Genomic DNA, 23,360 nt, shown 5'->3' with positions numbered 1-23,360 from the left:
CAAGCAAATGTTCAAAACGGTTTTAAACTGCGGACCATTATTGTTTGCCCTGGAGCTTAAGTGGATGTGGGGGTTTTTGGATTATTTTTTTTTCTTTTCTTTCCCTGAAACACAAGTTATCCTCAGGCTCAACAAACTGACATGCGGTTCATGACAATAATAGGGTATCACTCAGCCAGTTTGCAGAGAGCTGCCAAAACAGACTCTTCTCCTTCCCTAGCTGGTGGGTTGGTTTGGGGTTTTTGTTGGTTTTAAACAGCGTGACATTTTAAAAGTTATTAGAGCATTAATGCTGCTTTTTAATGAATAAAGCTTTATGAAACTACTGATATGGAATTAACATAAGTTTACCTCTGAATGCAAGTCTCTCTTTTTTTCTATTTTACTATCTATTACTTCATTAAATCAACACTGAAAAAGACTAGCCTTGCCAAATTTCTCACTGCACATTCATCTGTTTGCCCATGACAGTATTTGAATGTGCTTATTATTTCTAGTAAAGCCCTTATCATTTTCACTGTGAAATTTAAATCACCCTGATCCAACTCTTCTTAGCTAAAGTCAGCTTTATCAACCACAAGAGATGTGGGATTTTAAAAAGATCTGAGTAAATTCACATTGTTTGGATAAACTCATTCAGGGGGTTCAGCAAATGAAAGCTGAAATAGATATGTATTCCAAGGAGGCTATGGACTGCTCAAAAACAAAGAAGTTAAAGCATAATTTGAAAAAAGAAAAAAAAAAGTTAATGGTATCAGTATCTTTTTAATGAGGGCATTCACAGCCCAGGATTTGAACTGGTATTTCTGTGCCTGCACAATAATTCAGGTGAAAAGTGAAAAAAATAAAACATTAAACTGTTTACAGAATTTTTTTTTCCCCTCTACAATCCACTCTGCTATGTTATCTGGTCAGTGTTATGCTATCAAAAATGTTAAGGGCTGCATTTATGCATTATCCCACAATTTAAGTAACTGTGTATCATGTATATTTAAAACCATCTCTCTGTAGTTTTAATTATCTCAGTCTGCAGGGACAAAACGCAGCTCCCATGCCTGAGACCGAAATGAAAGTGCTGCACGCTGACAGCTAAGATGTCTGTCCTAGCTTGTTGAGATTTCCTGTAAAATTTGCATTGAAAAGGCAGCTTTAAATATACTTAAAATAAAAAGAGCATTTGCATCTAATTTGCTACACTTGCAGTATTAAAGTTTTATCTGAATAAAGACATGTCAAATGGATTTATATAGTTAAGCTGATAGCTTTTAAAGTCAACACAGTAACATCAGCTAAATTCAACAAAGTAATGGCAGTAGCTAATGGCATTTATTAGTTTATCATCATTTACTTAAAAACCATAACACAGATCATTTTATTTTCACATTACTGTTTGTGATTCTTTGACTCAGTTTGTATTGATTCCACAAATTATGGCAGAAACTGACATTTATCTAACAGAGTTTTCCAAGCTATAAATGTTGGCTTTAGTGGGAAGCAATTGAACACTTGCCACACAATGGTTTTAGCCATGCTAGAAACAACCATCTTCAAATAAACACATTTGGCAACCATTTTAAAATACGATTGTTGCTTGTCTGATAATGACAGAAGGGTTTTTGTTACTGATAAGGCTCTTATTACAAACCACTGCCTATGTAATCTACAGCTTGATCACACAAAGTGCTAAGCACATTCACCCCAACCCAGGAAAGCACTGAAGCATTAAGCTTTGTTTTAAAGATATGCATAATAGCAAGCAAGTCTTTTTTACAGTACTACTCTTCTGCAGATGTCAAAGAACTTCACAAAAGAGATCACTAATGTTTACACAGAAGGAAACTGAGGCTGGGACGATCCAAATCGCACCCAGCGCTGCAGTGGGGCTTGATGTTGTGAATCCCAGTTTAGCACATTATGCTTTACGGCCACCTTACGCTCCTGTTGACTTCAGAGTGTCATCATCACTTGCCCAGACTTCTAGTGGAGCTACCTGCCAAAAGCACATGCTTATGATAAAGATCGTTGAAGGGGCCCGAATGTTACAGAACTGTCTTTTGACCGTAAATCCATGAAAAAAAGCAGGGCTTATGAATTATACTCTCAGTTCTGCTATAGCTCCCCTATTTCCCCTTCTTTACTGAGGCCCACAAATTTACCAGGATATACTAAGCAATATTTTATTGCCACCATAAAAACTATGCACCCACAGAGTTTGATTTGTAAATATTTTGGGTGCGGATACTTACATGTCATCACTCAGTTTTACAACTGTGAAAACGACATCAAAAGTTTCCAATCATGAGATCTACTCTCCTCAGTGATATCTATGCCTGTTCTTCAGTGGAAGAAAAAAAACCCAACTGAGCTGGAAATAGGGTTTATTTTCAGAACTATGCACGGAGGTCAGCGTTTTTGCTAACGGGAGGCCCATGTCTAATTCTCCATGTCATATCCTAAACCTTTAATTCCAAAGAGATCACCAGATTCTCTCTTGGTTTTTTTTTTTGGTAGCAAGGCCATATTCCCAAGAAAAGTGACAATCACAAGTCACATTTGGCAAGAATTTGAAATGATCATGCTTTGTTCATGCCATTTACTATAATTCTCCCATAGCAATGGGCTTTGTTCTACTGTGTCCTTACCCTGAACTCTGGCTTCTATTTCAGCACACATTTGTAATTCCCTATCCCTGAGCTGAACAGCACAAACCTCTGGCTTACCAGAACAGCCTGAGACAGCTGGAGCGATCAATTCTGAGGCATACCCATCCTTCTTGAATCGTCATCTCACAGCTGGCCAATTTTTTTTGTGTGTAACTGCTGGATCGGGCAAGAAAGAGCAAGAAGGAACTAAAAATTGTACTCACCTTCACTTGGAGCTCCCGTCTGAGTTCATTCAATTTAATAGGAATTCTGTTCTTATTTTAACAGCAGCTGGATTGAATATTTATAAAGTTTCATTTTATTGAAGATTATTAACGAAAAACCACTGCAAAAATTTATTTTTGGGGAAAAAAAGTTGAGTAAAAACATTATTTCTTTTGCTGTACAGGCTCTCTTCCTTCAGCTTAAGGAACATAGTTGTAACGTACTAAAAATGCACTATGTTTTACAGCTATTTCAGTCAGGCTGGACAGAATGACAGTCCCAGAAGTTTCCGTTGTGCCATAGAGACAAGGTGCATTCTCCTCAGGGCTGGAAGTGAATCATTGCCTCTAGCAAGACTCTTCCAGTGGAGAATATTATGGCACAAGCTTCTGAAACAAAAGCCCAGAACCAGGTAGCTACAGCACTGCAAGCAACATCAGTGTTTAAGAAGTAGGGCATCTTAAAGGAGGAGAGATAGTTATATTCAAAGTCAGAGAGAAAAAAAGTAACCTCTTGGTTTTCATCCAAATGCAAATAGAAAGCCAACGCAGCTGCTGAAGAACTGGTTCCTGCCAGCTCCACCTGAGAAACAGGGCATTTTGCACAGTAGTAGTTAAGAGTCTCCATATGGCTTTGAGGTGCAGCCTCTAAGCAGTTCAGTTTGACCTGAAAACCCCAGGGCATGGGAGAAGTTTCCCATCCCTGATCACAGACATGGGTTGGAGGAACTGTTCCGAGCCCTAATCCCTCCAGAGTAACATGAAGCAGAGCAACCTCACTAAGTTCACGTCCTTTCAGTTGCATCTCACTATGTTATGGTGAGTTTTCCTTTTCATTTCAATCTTCTTATACTTCAAACAGCTCATTCCTAACTTGTGCTAGCCATGGCCGTTCTCCACTTTCATTCTCCCCCACTGAGGCCCTTCCTACCCCACAAGGAATGAAACAACAGCACCCCAGCTGGTGTCTATACTGTAGCAGGCATGATAATGTCAACCAGATATAGGGCCACATCCTCAACCGATGCAAATTATCCTAACTTCATTTACTCCAGTGGAGCTCTTGGTGTTTTCTATCAGATAAGGATGTGGACTTTAGCATTAATCGTGTGCAGAGCAAAAACCCACCGTTTCAAGCTTCATTATGAAACAAGTGCTACATTAGCACTGAGCATGGAAAATCTCAGAATTTCCCTTTAATGATCTTGAAGATTATGTGCAGCAGGAAGGAAGAAGTGGAAAATCTGTCATAAATATCACTGAATATTTTTAATAGCTGAAAGCTAGGCTTTCTTTAACACTCCTGCCTGAAAAAAAAATAGAGACTATTCATTAACTAGGAAGCGAGGGAATAGGTTTGTCATTATACTCTGCCCGTATAGACAGAACACAATGGAAAAGCAAAGTTCTCAGGCCTGGAAACAGCAAAGCCTAGGTAAAAAGCAGATGGGCAAGCACAGCCATATTAAAATAGAGTATGTATAAATATGGAAACGACTCTGAAAAATCTCAGCATGCACTTATTAAATATTGGCTGTTGCAGCCTGTTGTTTTCTCATCCTTGGCAACCCTTTTAGTCACTACACATCATCTGACGGCAGCAGGAAATACCTGTGATGGTGACTTGCTTTTCAGTATCTCTAGTGACAGCTGGAGACAGCTTACACGAGTGGAGTCTGCAGTGGACTCCCCCCGCTGCCTGATCATGTGTAGTAGGTACACAGAACACCATCATTCTGAGAAGGCATCAGAGCACTGCTGCTTGAATCGACTGTTACGCCTTTAACTCTACAATGCAAGAAAACGTTCCTCAAATCAGCCTTAACCCCATTTTCCAAGCCCTGTTGTATGCTTGTGCGCTACCACAGTCTGCTCCAGTACCGTGCATCTCCCAAGAATGCCTGAGGTTGGCTTAGGCTTGAAGGAAGGTACCTCTAACGCTGTCCTGACCCCAGAGCAAGAGGTGGAAACCCATTTCCTCTCAAAGCAGCCATGGAGATGGAAGACACTGCCGCTTTGTGCGCTGGTTCAGCATGCTCTTATAAGTCTAATCCATACTGACACGAAACCTTGAGAAGTGTTTGTGTAAGGAGAACAATGCTTGACAGGAGGACGTAAAGAACTAGTCAAGAAGGTTGTAGTTGTGATAGTGCTTCTATGAGGAGATCAACTTACCTCCTTAGATGCAATAGCTGTGTGAAGCAAAAGTATCTTCTCTTTCACGGGAACTGGAAGTCTGCTGTGAACTACATGTTATTTGCTGAAAAGAAACAAACCAAAAATACTGTGAATACATACTTCTATGAGAAAGGAATTAACCCAGTATGTAGTGCTGTACATCCCTGAAGTTTTTAACAGAGTGAATACCCTGGAAATCTTTGCTTGAATAAGGGAACTGACAAGTACTGAAGCCTTTTTATAAAATTATCAGTTCACTTTGATTGCATAGGGTGATGGTTAGAGGAGGTTTTTTGCTTGGCTAAATTTCATTACACTCCCAAATCGTGCTGCTACACATAATTTCACTTCCACTTGTCTACAAAAAAATCTTTGTATCTCTATTTCCACAAAATTATACCCACTCTGTATCCTTACCCTGCAGAAATCTGGGAATATAGGGAAAACAGCCCTTTTTTTCTTTCCTTCCTTCCCTTATAGCTTGTTAAGGACAAGTTTGCCCTCTTTCTGGAGTCAAACTTTTGCCAAACAAAAACACCACCAACAAAACCTTTGTGAGAATTAAAGGAATGAATATGCAAACTACGCAACCCCAAAGAGTCAAATAGGAAGAATAACAATAGAATTGTAATTAAAACATTACCATTCAGTTTATGGACAGATTGCACGCTCCCCTTCTCATCTCCCTTTTGAACCAGTCTTTCATTTAGAGTTGGAGGGAGCAACAGACATCTCTTGGTCTCAGCTGCTAACCGGTAAGGCCCAAGACTTACAAAGGCAGTCAGTTCTGTCCGTGCATGGCTCACAAGCTCCCATCTATGCGTTTACTGAAGGATGGTTCCCACACAGCCACTACATTGCGCTTACGAATACCAAAGATTCAGGTCTTGAGAAACTGTTTTACTCGCTTATCACCAAATAACGTGCCAAGTTGAAAAAAAAAAAACACCTATCTTTGGTGATCTGCTAATCGGTCTTTCCTACTACGGTCTACTCTATTGTCTACATTTCAGATAATAAATATTAAAATTGCACAATTCATCCCACGGGGTGTTTTTCAAATTATGCACGGCACAATAGAATCCCTTTTCTTGCTGTTGAAATTCCGCCTTCTTTAGGGTGGAAGCACAGGAGATATGGATGAGTGGAACATAACACTGTGCAGCAAAGAGGGGAGGAGAAATCCATGCCAAATATAGCAGGGCAAACCTTTAATTTTACAGAAAAATGAAAAGATCATTGGATCTTTGCAACCGAATTTGATATCATCAGCCACTGCGCACAAAATCAAACATGTCTGTGTGTAAACCACAGCTGGCCAGATGCATGCAAACAGAGCGGGTTGTGTAAACAGCGACAAGATCAGCATGCACATTACCGAGGCTCGCACATATATTTTGAGATCTGTGCAAGACAGAAAGGGCTCCCTTATACCCATACGAAGACAGCGAGCACATACTCGTGTGTTTAGGTCCAAAAGACAAACCTTTGCCTAAACTAGATACCACAGCCCCAGAGAGGTGAAAGGCAGCATCAGCCTGGCTGGGTGCTGACCAGATATCCAGTACATCTGGGTTCTGACTTGGTGTTTTAGATCCCAAAATGTCTGTTCTCTGGGCACCAGGGAATGACAAAGAGTTTCACTGTAGTGTGGTTTTATAAGAAAATTATTTTAATTTATTATATAACAACTCTTTAGAACAGCAAAAAACCATACAGACAATAAATTTGAACATGACTTTTGAAAGTGATCCAAAACAGAAAAACTCCTAGTGGGTTTTTTGAGAGAAGAGGCACTGAAAATACATTTTCAAAGGTGTAAAAATAACTTTACTTTAAGAAAGTTTCAACTCCAGAATCAAACAGAAAATCTTTTCTTCTAAAGGCCTATCCTGAACTCCCTCGTTCATTTATAATTAGATAGGCAGAATATTTAGCTCACACTTCCATGCCCCTTGCAGACCAGAAAAGAACCTCCAACATTTAATCTAAGAACAAGAAGCCGAGACTACGGGCAGCAGGGCAGGCACAGAGCGTGGGTGCATCCGTAACCTGCAACTTCAGTGGTAGCTCAGCACCCCCTTCCCTCCCATCCAGAACTTCTCTGCACGTTGCAAGATCAGGCTTTTTTTAAAAAAATGGGAAAATACAGTGTATCGTGTTAACTTCCCTCCTTCTTTAAGATATACTGTGCAGGTCGTAACTTATCCGTTTTAATAAAAAAGAAATAAATTTACCTTTTGAGTGTCATTTCTGACCACTGCTGCCCCTTTGCTAAAGCCACAGGGTTTCACAGTAGACAGCCTGATGGAATTCCAGTTCACAGCTTAATTTTCCTCCTGATAAAAGAGACAAAAAGTTCCTTTCAGTAAAAATAAAATTTAATACGGTCCGCAAATTTGATATATTACAACCTCCGACCTCAGCTTAATTGTTCACAAAGGGCTAACGGTACCGCTGGCAAGTAAATGACTTCTACAGAGTGTTGCAACTCTGATAGCTCAAGAGAAGGGGAGCAGCAGTCTGACAGATAATCAAAATTTTTAATGTGAACCATAGTGAGAGAGGTTATTCAGAGCACACCCAGACTGTAGGAGCCTTCCACAGCTGCCATGCTAGCTCCTTAGGATGAGAAATGCTTAAACATCATCCTCACTCAACTTCGTTAAGTGTTGCTGCTGCTAGTTACCAACCAATACTGAATGTGACACTTTACAGCAACAGACAGGAACGATCTGGGACCTTACAGAGACAGAAACACGGTACTTCAATTTCTCTGAGGCCAAACCCGCCCCCAGTTCTGTGGCCCTCGAGAGCTTTTCTTAGAGTTTGACAAGGAACCGAGGGAAAGAGTATGAAGACAAAAAGGAGTTATGCCAAGACCTCCACCACCGGCCCGCGGCGGCTGACCTTCACAGGCTGGTGCAGCGAGCAGGATTTCAGCGAGGCACCTGGGCCTGCCACTGCTTCACAGGTTTGCAAAGGGCCAGAGAGGGCAGGGCAAAGGGAGGGTGGGAGACAGGCAAGGGGGAAGAAATGGTGTTTGTCCTGGCTGTTTTGATTTGAGAAGCTAGGGAAGGACCAAATTTGTGGCATTATAACACATACTGGAGAGTGCCGATCCAACCACTGTGCAGTGGGCTGCAGGGAAATACCTGCTCCGCCGTGGTCCTCTCCATGGGCGGTAGGGAAATACCTGTTCCAGTGCCTGGACACCTCCTCTCCCTCCTTCTTCTATGACTTTGGTGCTCTCAGGGCTGTTTCTCACAGTTTTGTGGGTTTTTTTCTCACCCCTCACTGCCTGTGCAGCATTCTACCCTTTCTTAAATATGTTTTTACAGAGGTGCCACCAGCTTCACTGATGGGGTCAGCTGTGCCCTGCGGTGGGTCTGTTGCAGAGATGGTTCTGGCACAGCGCAGCCCCACATCTCTTCTCACAAAGGCCACCCCTGCTACCAACACCTGGTCACAGACACCCAGTACAGATGTGCAGTACATGGGCAAATGACCAAGCCAACCCTCCTGCAGTCAGCGGGGACCTGCCACACACAGAGCTGGGTGCAGAGGGAATGAATCTGTGAACTTTAAGGGACCATTCTGACAATATTACCCAACAGGTCCTTACATTCTGCGAGAATGAACCCTTGGACTTTAAGGGACTGTACTGACAATATTACCCAACGGGTCCTTCCGTTCTGCTTGTATTGGGAGCACACAAAGCAAGGTACTTTGTGTTCAGGGAGACAGCATGATCTGTAAGCTAGTTTAGCTCATTGTCTTTCTTATGTTGCTCAGAAGCAGGAAAGTCACATAGCTGTCCTGGCAGTTCATTTAGTAGCTAAAGGAGAGATGGGTCAGGGGCTTACACACAGGAGCAGATGCTCACCTGCGTAGTCTAAAGCAAACTAAACCCAGTACCATTCTTGTCCCTCGAGGATACCAAGAAGCCAGCAGCAACAAAAAGCATTTATTTTCTCACTGTTAATCTAGGTAGGATTTCAGAGCTGCATAACATCGTGAAAAGAGCATACCTATTAAATATACAGCAGCAGCGTGCATGCGTGTCTATAAAGGGAGAGCACTTGCTGAAGTGCTGAACCGTGCATACATTTACACCTCACCAGGCACAGGTCGTTAGCAGATGTGCTTATACAGATAGTGCTGAATGCAGTTTCCTCCTTCGCCTCCTGATTCAGTGTGGGGTCAGTGACATCAAACAGCTCCCACAGAGAGCACTTGCAGCCCCCAGAGACCACCGACAATTGCATTTGTTCTGGCAGCAGTCACTCACCCTCAGGGTCTGCTCCGCAGTGGGTTGCCACTCATGGGCTGAGGCTGGCCGCACAAAGGAACCCAAACTGTATTCTACTATGAAAAGGAATTCTAAATCCCACGTGCTGGGTGAGGGGGTAAATGCCTGATGCCTCCTCCCCAAAACGTGGAAGATGGCAACAAGCTCCATGCTAACCTGCACAGGCACCCCCAAGCCACGGAAGGATCCAGCCCCTCCAGGATCACCCTCGCAAGCACCAGGGCTGAGGAGCAGCACCGCGGCCCCAGTACGCTAACTCGGCTACGCACCATTAACAACCATGTTGTTTGGCTTCTTGACAGGCAAAAAGGGTGGTGAAAACTACACCTGTCTTCATGTTGGTGAAAGACAGCTGAGCTACCTGCATGTGCAAACCAAAAGGAAAGAACATTTTTAGATGAGAGGGTGTGTGTGGCTAAACAGCCAAAACCACTGACCTCTTCCTAAATTAAGGATGCAGATATATCCAGCAGCCACTATTCATATTGGTTGTATCAGTGTCACTGGAAAGCAACTACCAAAGCCTTCAGAAGTTCATATTTCAATTTTAAAGCTGAGGCTATTTTAGCTAATGCCCCCAAGGCAATTGTCTGGTCAAATGTCAGAGTTTATATTGCTGAATGAAATCTCTATGTTTATGAGAACTCTGCAGTTTAGGAACCACATTAGACTCCATTTGAGCTTCTCGGATTATACTGTGTTGTGGATATCTTCTTTTCCCCCTCTGTTTGGAACATATTTCAGACTCCTCATATTCCTATGAACCATTCAAAATATATCTCTCTCTGTCACGTTTGAATATGAGTTTCATTGTCATGGGATTTTCCCCCACTAATTCACTTTAAAAAAAAAAGTATCTTTCCATTGATGTTGTTTCTGTATGCTTTTGAATCTAATATCCTGCAAATTGGTAATTTATTTACTTCTTCTTTAGCAAAACATTGCCTGGATTTTGGTCTCTTATGACTAATGCCAAGCTTCAAACTTCATTTTAACTCTTTGACCCCCAGGACTGCCCTTCCTTTTTATCTTTCTGAGCTTCTTGGGGTTTTTTCCCCAGTCAGAGCATTACTGGCACCAGGGCTTGGCTCCTTCGTGTTGGCACAAGGACAGTTGCAAGTGTTACCTGTTGCTGCAGATTAGCTCTGGCACCTGGCTGCCATGTGAGCTGTGCCCTGCCCACATGCATGGGCTGCCACTGTGCTGATTGCACGTTAGTCACCCGGTGTTCATGTAACTGGATCTAAGGCATTTGGAGCCTTACCTATCATCAACTCACGTGGCTTGAAGGCATCTCTTGATTTGCAAACTTTAAAACAAAAATTTTTTTCAACCACTATACTGAAGCTCTTGCTCCTCTGCCAGACCTAAGTCATTAAACCTTTTTGTCATTTTTCCTAGCAATGGGTTTTTACTCGTGTTTTTAATGTCTCCTGTAGTTTGGGGTCTCTATATTTCCAAGTATCCAGCTCATGACACCTACAAGCTAGTACCAAATTTCATGCACTGTTAATCCCACAGAACCTGTTAGTTCAAAGAGCTCAAGATGGACACCAAAACTATGGAAACATGTTTTTTTGAAGTTTGGTCTTGACAGAGGACTTCTACTTGGCCAGAGAAGTAACTTGGGCAGTACTTGGACTGCTACACTATATGGAAGAACAGCACTGATGATGGCGATGGACATAAATGTGAATGGTCCTATTGCAGAGACTTTTCCAACCAAAGCTTTTAACTTACATGCCCTACGCTTTATTTTGTTAATATATAAAGGCCACTCCTAGAGCAGGCTGTATTGAACACTCTCCCTTTACAAGATCAAATCTAAATAATACGCTATCTAATGAAAAGCTACCTCTTTAAACACAGAACAGAGTAAATCCACTTTCCTGTTTCCTCAAAATATAGTGGTTAAGAGCCCCATTCCTCCTCCTCATGTTCCCACTCCCGTTCGCACGGTTACCTGATCTGCAGTGGCACATAGCTGTAGCACCTCAGCACCCGCTTCACTCACTGCTCCTCTTGCAATTGCAGCATGTGTCTGAAACAGGACAAAGGAAAAGGAGTATGTTAGTTGCAAGAGAGAGAACACAGTAAGGTTCACAATATACTTTTTTCCTTCTGTTGTCAAGGTTTAACGTTCTTAGCTTTGCTGTCCTCCTATTTCTGCTAGATCCTGTGCATCCTTGCAAAGCAATAGGAATCACATGCTGACAAGATAACACTGAGCTAAGCCCAGAAGTTAAATATTTTCTTATTATCTTTCATATAATGAGCACCTGTACTTTTTTCCATTTATTTGTCTAAGCAAGTTCCTCCATTTCCCTCTGGTTGCTTTTTTTTTTTTTTTTTAATATATATTATTGGCTGATACCCAAGTAGGTGAAGAATTTCAGTGCCATCCCATGCCTAGGTTCAAAAAAAAAAAAAAAACAAAACCCAAAAGAAACAGTATAAGGTTGATCACACACTTGTTATTAAGTCAAAGCCGGATTCAAGTGTTTGTGTGAGGTAGAATTATCTCATTCTTTTTGTCTGTGTCTTTCTGTGATCTACCAGTCAAGTATGTGATTGGATTTCAGCTCAACAAAACCTTAAATTACACACCTATTGTGCCTGAGCTAAGCCTAGTTTCACAGCACTGGAGAAGGCTCCTCACTGCTCTTTTGGCACTGTTCGATCTGGCTTCTGCTATCATCCGCAGGTTGATGAATGAGTAATAGGATTAGAAAGTCTCATCTCTGAAATGCTGTAATTGTCACATTTGGTGAATTGACAAAAGGCCTGGGTGATGGAGAGGTGCTCTGTAATGTAAAGTCATACGTTCAACCTGCACTCGCTAGCCAACGCTAAGAGAATGGGAGGAATAAAAAGAATCCCTCCAGCTCTCCATTTGCTCAACATACACGGATATCTGCACGCTCAAAATTAACCTTTTATGCATGAGTTTGTTGGAAGACAGAGTGCTCTGCCTCTTAAAGGATCTTATCTGGCTGCAAGGAAGATGATATACTTGTTGATTCTTTGCTTAGTGCAGGAGATTTAAAAGTCTAGGAGGGCTGGGAGCAGGGAGCAGACTTTCCCATCCTCCCCAGGAATCTTAAATTCAAAAGACCAGGGCAGAGATTTTCCCCCAGGCAAAGAGAAAAGCACAGCTCAAGCCATGACTCAACAGCTGAGGACCTGAGCTTCTGTATTCATACAGACTAGCTTCCCATCCACCGCTGAGGAGCATCAGTGGCACACCAGTCCTGCCACTGAAATATCACACTTTTCTCTCTGTAGGCCCACCTACATCAGCCAAGATGTGTCTGAACATGGACAAAGTCTTCAGAGGCTCCTATGCCAAGTCTTATCTCAAAAGGGCAGATTTCCAAAGGGATTTACGAGCCATACTTGGATAGATGTGTTAGTAAGGTATGCTGGGGATCTACCTGCCTAAACAGCTATGTGAAGGTAGTATTGAAAAGCCCAAGAGCAGAAAACAGGCAGAACAGATAAGTAAAACTTTTCTATTCTTTCTTCCTCCTATTTGCTGTTTTAATTCCCACTGTTTACAAGCAATGGCAATATCCCCATTTTTAAATAGAAGAATGGAAAATTAAAAAAATAGAGAGGGGTAGTTCTCTATTCTGAAGTACCATCGGCACTGCCTTCTCCTGAGAAATGGCTTCATGCAGCGCATACAAATTAACACAGAACTTTATTCCTGTTCACCTTTTATTAAAAAATACTATCAAAGCCAGCACCACTTTTGCTGAATCTGTCCCCAAATGCTCTACAGATGCAGCATGTGAGGTCAACATTCGCCATCCCCTTTCTCTGTCAGTGTGAGTTTCATTTTAATTACAAGTGCATGTTTTGCACATTGTAAAACTACCCCTGGCTCTGACCACCATAAGAAAAGGAACATTTAGCTCAGGAAACAGTAGCTGACCCTGTCTGCTCTTTTTCTTCCTTGGCATCAGCTTAGACTATTAACACCTTATGTGTGTTGCCTGTGTGTCCCACATATGTGTGCTCTGCATCCATTTCATGCAATACCTGTCGTAAGTGCATACTAAAAGCCTCCTACTGGGAATTCTCTGCTTTGTTTGACTCCTCTTCTTGGCGTCTTGCTTAGCTATTGAATTCATCTGCTTGACAGAGAAACCTTTCTATGTACTAAAAGCTTTGTCCTTGGAAAGCTGTGACATTAGACTTAAACACATAGAAGCCTTTTTCACCTCTCAGTTCACTTCTTAATTATTCATTCCCAACAGAGGAAATCAGGAGAAACCTCGGCAGCCAATGTAAACATTTTGTAGTGGAAAGCAATTTTTTTTCTCCTCAAGAGCACAGTCTGACCATGATAGTTGAGTTCCTTACTAAGAAATTGCTCTGTTTTTTGTACAAGAAAAATGGAAAATAAGAATCCTTTATTTTTTGTGGGAAAGGACTGAAACAGAACAAAACACAGCCCATTTGAAGGTGACTATTTTGGTCTAAGAGTCCTTTGCCAAACGATTTCAGAGAAAGCGTCCAAGTCTTCAACATACATTCCATTTACAATTTTAGTTTTCTTCTGTCCCAGCTCAGAGCAGTCATCCTACAAGCCCAACTGGTACCTTATAACGCAGAAGATCACCCAGTGGCTGTTGCATTGGAGATTTTCCTCCTGATGTGGCAGCTGCGCTAAAGAATCACTTCCCAGTAAAGCAGTGTCTCCCTGTGGGCGAACCTTCCCCCGTTCCACACACACCATCTGAAACAGCCGCCTTTCAGAGCACTCTGTTATTAACAGCAGTAGATGCCCTGTGCAAACAATTTGCAGAACCAGGGCTACAGCCAATATTTTTCCAGTCTCGCTGTAACCTTAACTGCAACACACAATATTGGCCTGCTCCCAGCAATCGTCAGTGGGAAGCCATATAGCAACAGGCCACCCACTTACTGTTTTCTTAGAGAAAGTTTGCCAGGAGCGATACGTAGCTTACACCACCTTCCTGAAACGTTTCCACACACCCTGAGCCTGCGCAGGTCTGCCCCTGTTCATTTCAAACTGCCTTGCTCCACTCCTGCTCCTTCCACGCAGCCCAATCCTTCTCTGATTGCTTCCTTTTTCTTCATCACCTTTTCCTGGCTTTGTGCCTTTTTTTCACACAGTTCCTAATGCCTGGGACAACTCTGATTAATGTTCAGCAAACAGCCTCCTCCGCAGATCAGTCCACACCCAAACGTGCTCAGTTTCTCTTATTCGGCGTTATTCTGACTCGTGCCTTCCACCTTCCCAAAGAGAAGGCCCTGGCTTGCTTGACAGCGAGCAGCGCCATTTGTTTCTTCAAAACATCTTCTCACATCAGCAGTCAGTGGGAGAGTTTATGTAGGAAGTTAGCCACAGTCATCCATCAACAAAAGGAAAAGTACAGCACCATCCCAGAGCTGCACTGTGCTTTAAGATTATTTGTTACCTTTTAATGGCTGTGGATAAATACCACCGCATCACCTGGTAACTATTTTTTTGGAAAACTAGTCGCATGATACTATTTTCCCTTCTCCATTTCCCCTGGGAGTCACTAGGGAGTGGAAATACCCTAGTAGCTGCTTTGCTGAGGAATGAATAATGCATTTGCAAAGGAGCCACGTTTATGCCTTTTTTTTTTTTTAATTGTAATTTGTAGGTAGGTTACCAGGATATCCTGCTTTGATGCAAGATGCCACATATCTGCTACAGTCTTTTGTAAAATCTGTTTCCAGGAATCATTGTAATCGGTAAGGCAACATCTAAAACTGAGAACTGAAGGACAGTTTCTTTTAGTAATTGATCATGAACAAATACGGTATCATTTTTAGCTGTCTTAGACTGCTTTGTATATATATTTGACCTTTGGGGGCAAAATTTAACTTCTCTTTGAGAAAAGATAATCTAAAATAGAAAACAGTTGGGTGACTTCTCACTGTATTAAATTTAGTTTTCTTAAGACCAGCAATACTCCCAGCATTACACTGTTTCTGTATTAAAATCTAATTCTGAAAGTTTGACAAAGCACACATTTAACACAGGTCAGCAGTATATTGACAGGATGTTAATTTTAAATTGTGTCAGCATTTCCTGTCTTGAGTGTTAATGTCAATTAGCACCTTGCTGCATAACCTCCAAGTCCTCCCTTATTACAGGAAAGTAGCAAAGCACGCAGCAAAAGCACTTCTATTCAAAACACCACTCACTATCAGCCAAACAAAGAGCTGTCATAACAAAACCAGCGAGGTGAAAGTGCCTAAGCTGCTATGGATTTGAGGTTAGAAGCCTTCGTCTTTTCCCTTATTCCTGATATTAAAAGTGTAAGTGTGTCAACTTGGAGCGAAAGGCTAATTACTTTGAGGCTCTTTGAAAAGTGTGTTACCATTCAAAATCTCTAAGCCTGACATAAAGCCCTTGGTTTTAGATTGCACAGTGTGTAGCTCACTGTAGGTCATCCGTTAGTATCCTTAACGCGCTCGGAAATGTGCGGTCTTGTCCTGGGAAACGGCAGCGTTTCTGCACACCTGCTTCTTCCAGTATTTCAGGCATGCTGTGGAAAGCACACGGTCCAGTCTCCAGCGCCTCAGTGAGACCTCACTCCCAGTGTCCCGTGAATAAGCCTGGTGGACTTTGTACATGTGTTCCTAAACCCTTGTGTAAAGGCTTCTTTACAAACTTCTCAAAATCCTCCCCCTACACAGTTAATTGACAGCAGCTCACAATATATACGTGTATACAAAGGTCTAGATGGATACACATCTAGGTCTGCTATCCTTTCTTGCACTTACCTACTCTGTTAAATTCAGCACTGTAGACACCCAGAGTGAAAAATCTGACCTAAGTCAAGCCAAAGTTCTGCCACGAAGTCACGGCCCGTCTTTCTCAGCATACAGATGTGTTCCCAGAATGACAGCACAAATCTCAGGGCATTTAGCCTAAATTCTGAAGAAAGCCAGCTGGTATTGTAGTCTTTTCTGAAAAAAAAATTCTAATGGAAAATAGAAAATGTTACAGTCTTTCCCATCAGATCTAATCCCAGGCCTTGTTGCCTGTTTAGGGCGGGAAAAAAAAATTAAGACAAGGATTTTCATAAATAATTCAACATAAAGCCCAGCACTGGATGTCTGGAGGCTCCTGCTGAAGTCTATGGGTGCTCACATTTTCAACCATGGGTGCTCACTTTTAAAGAAAACCTTGGTCACTTCTGTAACGTTCAATTATAATTAGCTGGTTCTTCCAAGGAAATATTTTGGGAAGTACATTACCATCCATCTTGAGCATTACAGGAAACAAGAATAAGAAAGAAGCATCACACAAAATTATATAGGATTAAAATTAATTATTTTAATGCAAATCACTCACTCAATGGGCACAGCGTTAACAATCTGCAGTGAGCTACACACTACTGCACCAAAAGGTTGTCCTTTCCCATTGATTTGTGTGTGGCTTTCCACTGAGGTCAAGAGGGGCTTCCTGGGGGTATGGGCGTTACCTGCTATGTCCCAGGTGACCACAGCCAGTGACGGCAGCGAGTGGCACTTATACCATAACCTTACTCCTGCAGCTCAGGCAGTGCCTGTTGGAAATCGGTCGTTCAAAGTTTAAAAAGCATTTTGATACTCGCCCTCAACAAGCACCTTGTCACTTTGGTTCCTACCTTTGTTTCTCCTGAGCACAGACTCAAGGTGTGGCCAGGCATCACGCAGTAAATCTCTTGCTCTTGAGATGTGGTGTAGAGATGACACAGGCATTATGCACAGACGTTGCACTGGGTGCCTATGGTCTGCCAGATTCTAAACAAATTGGCCAAACAAATTAATGCCACACACCCTAAATTGGCTGAACAAATTAATGCAACACGCCCTTTGCACAAGGGTGCCTTTGAAGGCCAAAGACCGTGCATGTTACAGCGAGATGCGTTCTACTGAATAGGGTGTTTCAGACAAATCTGTTTTGAGAGCAGAGGAACAGTGTATTATAGTTTCAAGTTAGAGCAGGGCTTTCACCCAAGAGCTTTTCAGATACCAACACTTCGTGTTGACATTTAATTACTAAACTCTTAAAACAAATAATTTGTATGAGCAAATACTCCTCAATCATTTCATAATAACACAACTAGTGTTTCTTGGCAGTTAGAACAAAACCAGAAGCATGTTGAAATCGCACACACAATGCCTTGTTCTGACATGGGAAGAGGTGCCAGATAGAGCAGTGTGAACCCTCCAGGCTGTGGGAGCTGATGGGATTCAGGAACTGAGTGCTGCAGTTTTGTTCCCAAGGGCTGGCAGCAAATCAGCCCCAGCAGGTTCACTTGGAGGTTGGAGTTTACTGAATTTCATTCTCCAAACAACCCTCCCTCCTTCTGCTAAAGGTCCTTTCTTCCACCAAGCCCCAAACCTCCCAGCAGAGGATTAAGGGAGGGTGCATTCTTGAGGCTTGTTGGGCAAGAGAGGTAGCTGGAAAGGCAGGAGCCTGGCAGAGAAGCAGCAGGGATATGCTCTTTGTTGCTGTCTGAGTGTCATGCACCCAAAGCAATGGAGCATTTCCTTCCACCTAACTTTCAGTGTGATCTGTTGCAACGTTTCGCACATCTCTGGTACCAAGCAGCTAAGCTCAAAACCAGTTCTAAGCCAACATGTAAAACCCACACCTTCACTTTCTTACTTCCTCTGTTAGAAGGTCTGTTTCATTGCAGCAGAAAACACTGGAACAATGCTGGACTTCTTTAAAGTCCTTTGTCTCATGTTATCTATTATGACCTCCCTCATTTTCTCATCAAGCTCTTCAGAACAGTGTCTAAGACTTGTCAAGAGATTTTTCATAAAGAAGCAATATCACTCTCCTAAAGCATGCTCCATATTCTGAGACTATCTGCTTACCTATGTAATCCCCTCTGTATCTGGGACTTTCGTGAAGAGTGATGTTAGAAGGATATTAAAAGAAACAAATCACTTTCTGATGAGACAAAATAGCTGCAGTAAAATAGCTTTACAAGTGGGAATCACAGCTTTGGCTTGCTGTGTTTCTCCCGGTCTAAGCCTCTTTGAAATGTTACTGTACAGCATCTGCTAGCAAGATCATCTCTGTTCCCACCACACAAGTGATGTGGTTTTTTTTAAGAGTCTGGAGTTCCTAAATTTAACGTGAAATAAATTTTGCTTTGACTCACAACACTGGGATTGACTAGGGCTGTTCCTTGCCTGTTCCCCTTCCCTCCTTGCACTTCCACCTGCCTACTCCAAGTCCTCCCTTTACTCACTCCTACACTCTGATCTCCTTACAACTTTCTCTCCTTCACACAGTAATCCCACCACACCCCAGGCATCTTCTTTCATGTGCATAGCCATTGACGCCGTCCCTCTCCTGCTTCCCATACCTGTCCCACTGCTCTTAAGTTAGTGATTTAGAGTGGAAACCCATAAGAGAAAACCCATCTATATAACCAGTTGCTAGAAGCACACTGGTTTCAGTGGTGCAGGGCCAGGCCTGAGTTTGATGTGCAAGCTTTTCTTATGAAGGTTAAACTAAAGAATGCTTGTTCATGGAAACTTCACCTAAAATGCCTTCTTGGCCATTAATGTTTTAATAATATTCCAAGTTTGCATTAGCGGTCTCAGGCTCACTCTGCCTTCAGTTAGTGGACCTCTGAAACGCTAAGATTGTCCCAGCATATTGCCCTCCTCTCTAATTAGAAGCCACCTATTGTGTTCCATTTTTCTCTCTGAAAATTGCCACTGCAACCTTGCTATCAGCTCAGTATCTTACCATTAGTCAGAAGGGCAAATGTGTGGTGTCCTTGACATGTCAGCTAGAAACGTCTGGCCCCCTTTCTCTCTAGGGAGCAAGCCTATAAGCTCTGTAATGCATTTAACCTCTATCACCTCAGGGACTAAGAGTCTCCACAAGCAGTTTGCTGCCGCCCCACCCCTGAGCCAACTCATTTACCTTATTTTTTCTTACAATGTTGAATAAATTACACTCCACCCTGTAAAAATTATTACGGTTAATATATGACTTGCTAAAGAGATGTTTATAATTCACATAACTCTATGTTATAGCTTTAATCTCGTAACATAGAGCATTAATAAATGTAGCAAGGCTCTCTGAATTAATAGCCTGGCTTGTATTCACATATTTAGACATGCTTGTATTTGTATACTCCTCTTACCATGTTACAACACATAGGCCAGATTCTGATCTCCATGTCAAAGGACAACAAATTAAAAAAAAAAAGAAGAAGAAGAGGGGAAGAGAGAGAGAATTAACATTATAGGTCATCAAAAGAAATATAATGCTTTGTAAAAATTACTAATTTCTATTGCAACACACTGAACAGCTGGCTTTCACAATGCATCTACAAGCAAGAATTTGATCCGAGTTTCTGTTTAGTTTTCATTTGAACAGGCTGATCTTTAAAGACAAGTGTATTCTTTCTGCAGTCCTCAAAGGTTTATTACATTTGATAAAGGCCATATCCCTTGGTTCTTCATAGTTGGTTCAATAATGAATCCAGCTGCTCAAATGTGAATGTTTAAAGTAAGACCAATTGTTCAGGCAAAAGCAGAGGATGTGCAAGAGTCAGTGCCGGGCAAATACTTGGAAATTCCTTGTAACATTCATTCCTATTTTTATACTTATTAACTTTTCACCTCTTTTTTGTGTTTGCTTTACCAAATATTCAAAGAGCAAACCAAGAATGTTCACCCTAGCATGAAAAATGATGAGGACCCATAGAAAACACATTCCACATTTGCAAACCCAAGAACTCACACCAGAAAATGTTATTATTTTTGACAGAGAATTTCTCCATATAAACCAAAAAATATGAAGTGCCATGAGATTTTCCTTAATTGAGTTATGCCTGAGAGAAATGACAGTTGTTGCCATTTGGAAACCACAAATTCAAAAATGAATGTGTTTAAAAGCAAAACAAAACATAGGATTAAAAAGCTAGCCCAATAATCTTGAAGGTCCCCAAATTATTCACAGCATCAAATAATTTTCATAAATACAATAAGGAATGCAAAAGCCTGTGATTCTGGACAATGGAAACCACAGTTCTACCACAATTCAGGCTGCATCTTCTTTATTAAACCCAACCCTGCAGTCCCAGCTCCGTGGTGGTGCCCATGTGCATGAACCCCTTTGCAGCATCAATCCCACATTTCAAATGCTTGGTGCCAAATAGGCCAACTGCTGGCTGTGCTGTACTCCGCATGTTTCTCAGAAGCTTCACCAGCTAGGGACATAACTTTCATCATGGCAAGAAATAAAGAAATATTTCCAGGCCTACCCATACAAAAAACCCCAAATTTTCAGCAGAAGCGGGGAGGGGGGAAGTAATATTACATTATTTTCACTGTATTTTCACTGCATCTTCTTGGATTTTTTTGGCTTAACTTTGTTTAAAGGTTGCAAGCCCTGTAGCCAAGTGAGTTTACGTGAGAATCGTAATTAACATTTAAACAAAGGTAGCTTCTCTTAGGGTTCACAGTAGTGGAGAAAAGCCTTAAACATGAAAGCTCCGGAGTCAGAAGATACACAAAAAAGAATCTCAGCTTTAATCTTCAGGAAATTTATAACCAAATTCTTCATTTTTGTGTGTGTGCATGGGGGGGGAAGGGTCCTAGTTATGACTTTCACATGTTGTCACTGGCAATGTTAATGTAAATTTTTAACTAGAGACTGTGCTATTTATTAAATCAGCTCCACCCAGTTTACACAATATTGTATATTAACCGCTGACTGACTTGGAAACATCAGTAAATGAATAAACTACATTTGAAAGGAAAAAGAGATGACGTGCTCTGAAGACATTATTGACAGTCCTAGGATAAGGATCTGCATCAGATCTTACTTTAAAGCATTTGGCCTCAGGAGGGAGGGTTTAGTAGTTGAAACTCATCCTATTCCATCAGATAGATTAGTCCAGAGCACAGGATTCTTTTAAAGCCACTGTGAGAGTATATTAGCTACAACCTGCTACTGGAAAACGTCCACCCGTATCTGGAAGTAAATGTGCTCACGCTCATAACCAGCTACAGAGATCTTGGTACATCGTCTGACCACACATTTGCTGTCTTACTGCAGACCACAATCTCACCAGAGGTTATGGATTGATTCTGCCAAATGCAAACTACAAAGGTGAGAGCGTAACTCTGCTTCAGCCCAAGGGAGGCTTTAGTGGTATACAGGGAAGGCTGGGGGTCTTCCACAAGAACAAAGGGATGAACTAGAGATTTGGAAATACTGGTAAGAAAATAACAGTGTAAAAAGTGAATGCTTTTCAGGACTAGTAACAACTTTGCAGTGAAGTGTGAACATCTCATCTGGTAGTGACAGCAGATGACTTGGGCATATTTGTCATTCACAAGATGGCAAGCAAGTGTGGTGGTGGACCTTATTTGAAAAAAAAAGAATGGTATAATGCAAATGTTCAAAGTTCGATGAAGCAGGTTGCCTCCAAACCCATGTATTCCTTCAGAAACTACAGGAACCCTACCACCAGCCAGGAAAGACTGGTGCACTAAGATAGAAATAGAGCTTGTAGGCCTGGCTTGGAAAGGGGGACAAGGCAAGAAAAGCAACTGGTGAACTAAAGGTTTTCCTTTCTCATAAGCTGATGGGTTCAGTCTTGTAACCTCAAAAACAAAAGCACGAAGATGTTCAGGAATAGCATCCTTTTACAGTGGCAGAGCTAAAGCTCTGACATCTTACAGCTTTAATGTCCCTGCTGAAGTAAGGCAAATACTCTGATTATCCACTTTCATTTAAAAATAAGATTAAAAAAGGACTCTCTCAAATGCTAAAATGGCCAGTAAATGAACCCTATGTTCCCAATTTTATTTTTCCAACTGCTATGATGCATAAGAAGGTGAAGTGCTATTAAGCTAGTTTACAATACCGGGCAAAAGTGATTTTCTGCTTAATAAGGAAATATCTAGTAATTGGTCACAAGGCAAATGACATCAATGTGTGGGCCATTTGGCTCTAAAGGATTGGATCATAACCCAGAGGGTTTTATCTGCATCAGCCTTTGCTCTTTACGAGGTTTTCATTTCAGGAATGAATCAGTGCTAAAATTATAAACTAAGGGCGAAAGAACACACCAGGAGTAAATTTAGAAGCCAGTCAACTGGCACAGTGGAGAACCTTTGTACACCTTATGTGCAGCTTTGGGAAGTGTCAGGACATCCCGGTTCAATTTCCCTGGGATGCCTTAGAACATTCCTTGGACATTGTGGGCAGAAGGAGGGCAGAATCTCAGAAGATGAAATCTCTACAGTCAAGACTAAGGGTAGAGGATAACCATTCTGTAGACTAAAAGCAATACAGAAGATAAGAATTGAGGAAGCAAGAGGTCTCCATGTGGAATTACTTTGTTAGTGATGGCTAGCATCCAGTGGAAACAAAGATCCAACAATATTTTGTTCTGAAAACAAAAATACCTTAAAAAAAAACTACTAAAAAAATCAGTTTGCAGCTGTTGAAGTTATTTCAGTTCTGAGCAAGTATAATCTCAAATAGTGAAAAACATGTCTAGCACATCCATCAGTGGGGTTTGCGTCGGTGGAACCCAGCTATTAACTGCCTCTGAGGATTTGAACCATCCAGTATATTTAGTGTATTTAAACAAGATCTGGATGCTTTAAAACTCTTGAAGGTAAAGAAATGCTTTCTCAGGTAGTGGTTCTGATTCAGATCTCAGCTCCTTCAAATCCCCATGCTCCGTTCACATTGACATATTTGTCTACTAGCTGCATAGATAATTTAGGCTTAAATAATCATATATTAAAGCAAATAATAATAAACCCAGACCCCACATATTTTAGGTTCACATAGCTGAGAGTTTCAACTTTACTTTGCTAGTAAATGCCACTGGTAAGTAGAGGGAAACATAATATTTCTGTGTGGCATGCTAGTCATCTAAACTCTTCCCTGCCAGCTCTGTTCAGCCTGCACAGTATAAGCCACAACTGTTTAATTATCATGTGTTCTGCCAA

The sequence above is a fragment of the Falco punctatus genome, assembly GCF_963210335.1.
Source record: "Falco punctatus genome assembly, chromosome: 14".
NCBI lineage: Eukaryota > Metazoa > Chordata > Aves > Falconiformes > Falconidae > Falco > Falco punctatus.
Note: the sequence above shows the minus strand (reverse complement) of the source record.